Source organism: Galeopterus variegatus, unplaced genomic scaffold (genome assembly GCF_000696425.1).
Source record: "Galeopterus variegatus unplaced genomic scaffold, G_variegatus-3.0.2 Scaffold965, whole genome shotgun sequence".
NCBI lineage: Eukaryota > Metazoa > Chordata > Mammalia > Dermoptera > Cynocephalidae > Galeopterus > Galeopterus variegatus.
The window spans coordinates 335,582-343,394 of record NW_007727076.1 but is presented as its reverse complement, the minus strand read 5'-3'; positions in this window follow the sequence as shown (position 1 = coordinate 343,394).

Below are 7,813 nucleotides of genomic sequence, written 5' to 3'. Positions count from 1 at the left end.
CCCCCGCGCCGCCTCAGCCCGGGCGCGGGAGCGCGAACCGCTAAAGTATATTTTTAAAACAATAAAAAAATGCATCTTTATCTCGCTTACAGAATAATGTATTTCCTGAGAGGAGGAGATTTGCCTGTTCTGATCAAAGCTGTATCCCCAGCATTTAGGGCAGTGGTTGGCATATAGCAGGTACTCACTAAATACATTGAGAGAATGTATAAAAGAATTGCAGTAAAACAAAAACGTATATCCTGTTTCTCCAAAACTACTTGTTGATCTTTGCAGAGGCCATAATCTTAGAAAAGGATGAACTGACTGTATCTCAGTTGTTTAGGTTGTAACAAAAACTGATGGGGGGTAGTCGTTTATTTATCGGAAATAAGACTGCTTTAGAAATCAAATATATATATATTTCAAATATATATCAAATATATATATATATATTTCAAATACATGTATATGTTCCAAGTATATATATATATATATTTATATTTATATATATATGGTTTCAAATACACATATATCAGCATATATGTGGGCAGCCAAGAAAAACAGAATTTTCTTAATTTCTTTACTAAAACTGTAATTTATTTGAAATTCAAATTCAATTTCACAAGTTCTGATTACCTGTCTGCTTTAAAACCCATTTCCCCTGGGAAACAGATGTTTAACTTGTGATGACATCCAATATGCTTCCTACTGTTGAAAAAGTTATGGGCATTTTAGACATAGACTATGTGATGAATAGATGCAAAGGAACTGATTGATGAATAGAGGGTCTAGACAAGACACAGAGGAGATGGGCATTGTTGGGGAGATGGAAACTAATTACTACAAGTCTAACCCGTGTTGTTGCTAGTGGACAAAATCCAAAGCATTCCATGTTTAAACACTTGTATTCAGAGGAAATTTAGCTTGATGTCATCATATTGTATTGACACCTGGAACCAGTATAATGTGGGTTTGGTAAGAGCATAGCTGCAAGTCAAAGTGAGTTTTACATTTGACTGTGTTTAGCTTTACCACTACCTAATAGAAATGATGAATGTCCTAAAGGCTGCAGTCAGCTCAGGGAAATATTCCCAGAAAAGGAAATAGAAAGAGTAAAAATATCCTACTCTATCATGGGGCAGAAAGAAATATGATTTTTTTAAAAATAAAATATAGATACTATCAGTTTTGTTAGTCCTACTGTATTTATGTTCTCCTTTTTTAAAGTCTTACATTTACTATGTCTTAAGAATACATAATAATCTTGGCTGGCTGGTTATCATAGTTGGTTAGAGCATGGTGTTATAACACCATGGTCAAGGGTTTGGATCCCTGTACCAGCCAGAAACCCAAAAACATTTTTTCATAGAATATTTTAATACTAAGAAGTTATTTGCATTTAAACCCAATGTATTTTTAATAAATGTGCTTCCTACTTAAATCAGCAAGGGTCAGTTTCTGTCACTTAAAACCATGAACTGTGGCTGATAGAGTCTCCTTCTTTGTGTCGAGGCTGTGATTGACCAGAAAGAAACTCAGTTTTCTCATCATAACGTGGGATGTAATAATAGCACACACTTCATAGCATGATTGGGAAGATAAAATAAGATTATATATGGAAAGCTTGGAATACAAAGAATTTATTTTTAACAATGTCTGGCACATAATAGATGCCTACATCTTGGCCCTTGGAAGTGGTTGTATGGGAAAAAGAAAGCGAGATATCATAGGCAGTGGTGGGATTCTAAAGAGTCAACGAAGCAATGGAGCCAAGGAGTCGCCCACCCCAGGCTGTGGGAGCAACCACTGATGTCCCCATAGGAAGTGGATGAGGGGATGGGATATAGGGTTTCAGGCAGGGGTATAAAGAGTTCCCCAAAGCAAGAGCTGGAAGGCACATCTTGAAAATCTAGTGACAAAACTTAGCAGACAAGAAGAAACAGAAACACACTGGCAGAAAGCAAAACCCGTATTGTGGGCAAATCCCAGAAACCCTGCTAACTACAACCTACCCTTGTGCACCAACTCAACATGGAACGGACACAGATTGCCTGCTCTTGAAAGGCAGGCCCAAGATGAACTGAAAAAATCCATGATCAAGAGTAGAAGCTGCTGGAAATTATGTTTAATCACCAAAAATATTTCTCTTTCCCATTTCACAGCCTTTATTTCTATAGCAGCAGTGGTTCTCAACCTTGATTGCACACTGGAATCACCTAGAGAGCTTACAGAAAAGATTAATGCTTGGATCCCAACTCCAGAGACTCTGATTTAATTGGTCAGGGGCAGCCTAGGCACAGGGACTTTAATAGGCTTCTCGAGTTGATACAGGAAGTGCTGTTTTCCTGGACTTGGGTTTCAGGACATGCTTCTGGTCCAGAGACTCTGATTTAATTGGTCAGGGGCAGCCTAGGCACAGGGACTTTAATAGGCTTCTCCAGTTGATACAGGAAGTGCTGTTTTCCTGGACTTGGGTTTCAGGACATGCTTCTGGTTTTCTAGCCACTGTCTGAGGTCTCACTCAGGCCCCCTCCTCTGGGCTCTCCCCTGGGGGAAAGTGACTTGCCAGTCAGACCTATTTTTAGCACCAACACAGGGAAAATGAGACCACAGGAGGCTGGCTTATGCAATCCAGTAGCTGGGCATGCTCAATAGAGAGCACAGAACATTCTGGTGCATACAACTGGGAACCACCACCTTAATTGAATATTCGCTAGATAGAAAAACCATAAAAGCCGAATCCCAGCTGAAGGCAGTCTTGTTGCTCACTTTCCTGGAGGCCACCTGCACTTCGCTGGCTGAGGTGTGTATATTTTACTTTGTATCTAGCTTACTTTCAGCAAGCAGCTGCTCATTCTCTTGAGCCAGCCTGCACTTTGTACTGAACTCAAGGATGTTTCTCTCGCTTTTGTGTTAGACTTGATGTCTGTACTGAACTTATTTTTGTGTTAGACTTGGTGTGGGCCCTGCTCAGTGTCTGGAGCATGCCACACTCTCTCTATGGAACCTGTATTTCTTATCTATTATATTAAACCAGTTCTCACTGTCTACTATGACTCTGCCCTTGAGTTCTTTCCTGTGGCAGAGTCAAGAGACTGGTAAGAGGACGGGGTGGGCTGAGGGCGACTATCAGGCCCCCCCGGACTCTACCTCTGACATCACAATGACTCTAATGTCCAGCCAAGGTTGAGAACCAACTATCAAAGTCGTGACTCTCCCATGCTCAGTTTCTATAAAGCAAAAAACAAATGAACAACAAATCTTATTTCAAAGAATCCACTATCAAAAATGTTTAAGTAGATGGTCAAAAGCAATTTTTACATTGAGGCTTTTAAGAGAATATGTTAGGAAGGTTTCCTTGGAGAGAGTTGTTCTATGACTCCTACCTCCAGAATGAAGGGATAACGGGTGCCTTCTGCTCCTCCTCAGTTAAGAGAGAGGGTCTTCAGCAAGTCTACTTAGAGAATTTTATGTTCGTCCTAGGTAGCCAGGGAGACATAGTAGCCTGGTATCTGGATTTTTTTTTTTTCTTTAGTTAAAGATCTCATTGGCTTTTTTGCAACTCTAGAATCAGGCAACACGTCATACCATCAATCAGAATAAGTGTTCCCCTAATAGAAAATTTTAAAGGCAGAAGTAGACTCACTACTTCAATGTGGGGATGCAAGGACAAGTTAGCTGCTTTGGGATGGGCCTGCACTTCCAGTTTGTCAGGGCAAAGGAGGCCTAAACAGACTGCTCAGAAGAAACAAACTTGCATGGCCCTGGAGTCTCATTCCCTGTTCTTTTAGTAAAGAGCTGGCTCACAAGGTCTGATTTCACTCAAAGGGAAAGCAGCTAGTCCACGACAACTTACCTTAGAAGGCTTCCTCTTTCTAGTAAGGTCTCTTTCCCAAGTAGGAATTTTCCATCGTTACACAGGCGCACAGGTGATTCCTGTCCTTCTTCCTGTGAACGTGGAATGCACATGGGAGTGAGGCTCCTCTCTAGGGAAAACGGCCATGCTGCTTCCAGTGCACACATGCTGGGTCGAAGCACCATTCCCAGTGGAATAATGGGAGCATGAAGTATTTTCTATACTCTGCTACATCTCTGCTTATACATTTCTCCCAATAAGCCTTATTTTATATTTGTACCAAGTGGCATTGATGGAGTGCATGAATCCATGCCCCCTTTGCAAAACGATCACTAAGGAGAAAGCGCTAATCTGGAGCCTTTTAAATCCCACCCAGGAAGGACTGCCTGGGGGAGCCACAGGATCCTAACAGAAAAAGTCTTTGGGGAGTAGGGTCAGCCAAAAGACTAGGGGCTGAAGGGGAGCAGAAAGTCAGAGGAAACTCGAGGGCTCCTATCATGGAAAGTTGAATGTCCCCAATGGAATCCTCTGAATAACCCACATACAAAGTATCAGCTTTAGACACTTACTAGGCCCATAAAACACTGTTTTACAATACCAGTCAGAGTGTCCCTGACTGTTTACCCCCTGTCCCTCTCCTTCCTTAGAGGAAACCACACTTAGCAAGATAGAAAAAGGAGAAAGTGAGCACAGAGAAAAGAAAGATGGTCCTTTCCCTGGTAGAAGATCCCATCAAGGGAAGGAGAGAGATTTTAGCTTAATTCAAATTTGAATATTTGATAGTTAATATACTGTTAGTTACTGAACCAAGACTGTGTTTTTAATCAAGGTGACCAAGATATTTTTAGTTTCTGAAAGTAAGAGAAATGTCATGGGAATGCCGAAATTTTCAAGCAGGAGAAGGAAAGTACTTTCCCACTGAATAAATTTAAGGGGAGTGAAAGTCAAAAGATGGATGGAAGGAAAGAAGGAATTTTATTGTTCCGTTCCTTGAATCAAGTCCAGCTAGATCAAGATACTGGGCATACTATTTATACCCATAAGATTGGAAAAACTTAGAATATCAGATAACACTAAATATTAGTGAGAATGCAGGAAAATGGAACCCTCATACTTTGTTGGGGAAGTCATTCAGTCATGTTCATTCTGGAGAGTAATCTGAGAATACTCATTTGGATACGTGTACTATATACCCTACGACCAAACAATCTCATATTGAATACACCCAGAGGAACATATGCACAGGTCCCAAAGGGGATATGGGCAAAGATATTCATTGCAGCATTGTTTGGGATGACCAGCAATTGTAGGAAATGGATAAGTGAGAGAGTCTAGTTTCCAGCTTCTGTATGGAGTAGAGTGAAAGGGCTATTGAATCAGGCAATCTACAGTATCCCAGATCATTTAAGTGTGGCTTAAACCGGAATTCTTAAGATCACACAGGAATACCTAATGAACCTTAGAGAACACCTGACTTCTGGAGTCTGTGTCAGATATAACTAGACACTAGCAAGGTTCCCTTGTATTTCTCCAAACAGCAAGCCTCTATGACTTTTAAAATTCTGGATATCAACAATGTTTTCATTGATTTGGTTCTTTTCATATAGGTTCTGCATTCTGTGCTTATTTTTTATAGTTGCGCTGTCTATATTTTAAGGGCATATCACTACTGTATATTATACCATCTCCCTTACTAGCGAAATGTTCTAGAGGTAATGTACACTTAAAACTGACCACAAGACTTATGTCAATATGCCGCTCTTCTGTTTGTTCATTTGAAGCGCATTATGTCTTAGATTTCTCAGGAAATCTAAAATAACCACTGGAATAATACTTTCCAAGTGTTGCATGTTCATCAAAATTTGCAAAGGTCTTCATTCTTTGTTTTTTTTCATTGACGTGAAATTCACATAAAAATTAACCATCTTAAAGTGAACAAATCAGTAGCATTTAGTACAGTGTTGTTCAACAACCACATCTAATTTCAAAATATTTTTATTACCCCGAAAGGAAATTACCCTGTCTCCATTAAGCAGTTACTCCCGATTCCTACCCCCTCCCTGACCCCATCTAGCTCCTGGTAACTGCCAATCAGCTTCCTTTTTCTATAGATTTACCTATTCTGGTTATTTTATGTAAATGGAACTACACGGCACATGATCTTTTGTGTCCAGCTTCTTTTAGCACGATTTTTTTTGGGCTCATCCCCATTGTAACATGTATCAGTACTTCATTCCTTTTTATGGGTGAACAGTATTCTGTTTACAGATAAATCACATTTTATTTACCCATCCGTTGATGGATCTGTTGCTCATTTCCAAAGTGAAATGACATTTTCTGTAATCACTGGAGGGAGGGATGAGCTAGGACATATTTTCAAGATTCTCAGCTCTAGATTTCCCTCTTCTGATGTTGGCATGAAGTGATCTCAGATATGTCCTCTCACTTTCTGAGTTCTACCTCCTCTGCTCCCCTCTCCAACTTTTAACTGGACCTCTTTACATTTGCCCTGTATTAGTTTCCCATCATTGCTGTAACAAATTAACACAAAGTTAGTGGCTTAAAACAATAGAAACTTACTCTTACAGTTTGGAGGCCAGAGGTCAAAATAAATCTTATGGAGCTAAAAATCAAGGTGTCTGCAGGGCCACCCTCCTGCTGGAGGCTCTAGAGATGAGTCTGTTTCCATGCCCGTTCCATCAAGTGTACTGAAATGCTGACTGCTGCACCGTTGGTGATAATGAAAACTGTCAAAACATCTGAGGGTATAATCCACCGATGGATACTTTCTCCTCTCTCCAGGAGGTTTGAGACCTTTTGTTTTCTTGCAAGGTTAAAAAATCTGGTCTGGCCAATTAGCTCAGTTGGTTAGGGCACAGTGTGGATAACACCAAGGTCAAGGGTTCGTAACGCCATAAAGCCACCAAAAAGAAAAAGAAAATCTACAACAGTAGCAGTCATAATTCCCAAGTCTTATTTGAGGTGCGTTCCTTTCTCACCAAGTAATTTCAAAACTTCTTAATATCCATTTCTCTTGGGGGTTCCAGTACTCAATTTAGCGTCAGAGAGTCCAGTCTGTCTAAGTAGTGGGCCTTTTCAGGCTGAAGCCACAACATCAATTTCTTCTGTATAAGGCTATAAGAACAAGAAATCGCTTAAGATTTCTCTTATGCTCCTCCTTAGGATGACCACATAATCTATCTCCAAACCAAGACTGGTTTAGGAATGGAAGTCACTCTATTAATAATTATCATACGACAGTAGGTGAAAATCAGGACTATCCGAGGCAAACTGGTATGACTATCAACTTATATGTAATTAACCAATCCAGAACCAACCAGTCTACGTAGCGGTGGACAACTCTTGAGCCCTTGACAAGCGACATGAATTCAGTGTTAGATCCTTTACAGTTCCCTACCTGGTTCTGAAAGCGTAATGAAATAAGGGATATCTTATTTACTGAGGACCACAAAGAGAAAGAAAAACAACTGACTTGTGATTTAAAAGCAACAAATATTGTTCTCCCCTCAAGGAATAGTTTTTCAGAAAATGTAATCTCCCAAATCTCAGAAATAAAAATCAGAATGTACCAATAACCAATCTACCAATATCAGTTTTAATAAAGACAGTGACAGTAAAAAAAAAAAAAAAAAAAAACCAAAAAACAAAACCCCCAAAAAAATTTTTAAAAAAAAAAGGAAAAAAAAAAAAAAAAAAAAAAAAAAAAAAAAGGCGATCCCCGATCCCTGACATAAAAGCCCAGGCACAGATTTTTGTAAACTATGTAACCAAAAATAAGAGGTTCTGCTTTATTTAAATATTTGTATTTGATTGATTTAAAATTAATATTTTAACTTTGATACTTGATATTGATTAGTTTAAACTTTATATTTTGCCCTTTAATTTTTTAACATGAGGAATAATTTACATTGAGTTAAATACACAGATCTTAAACTCACAATTCAATGCATTTTG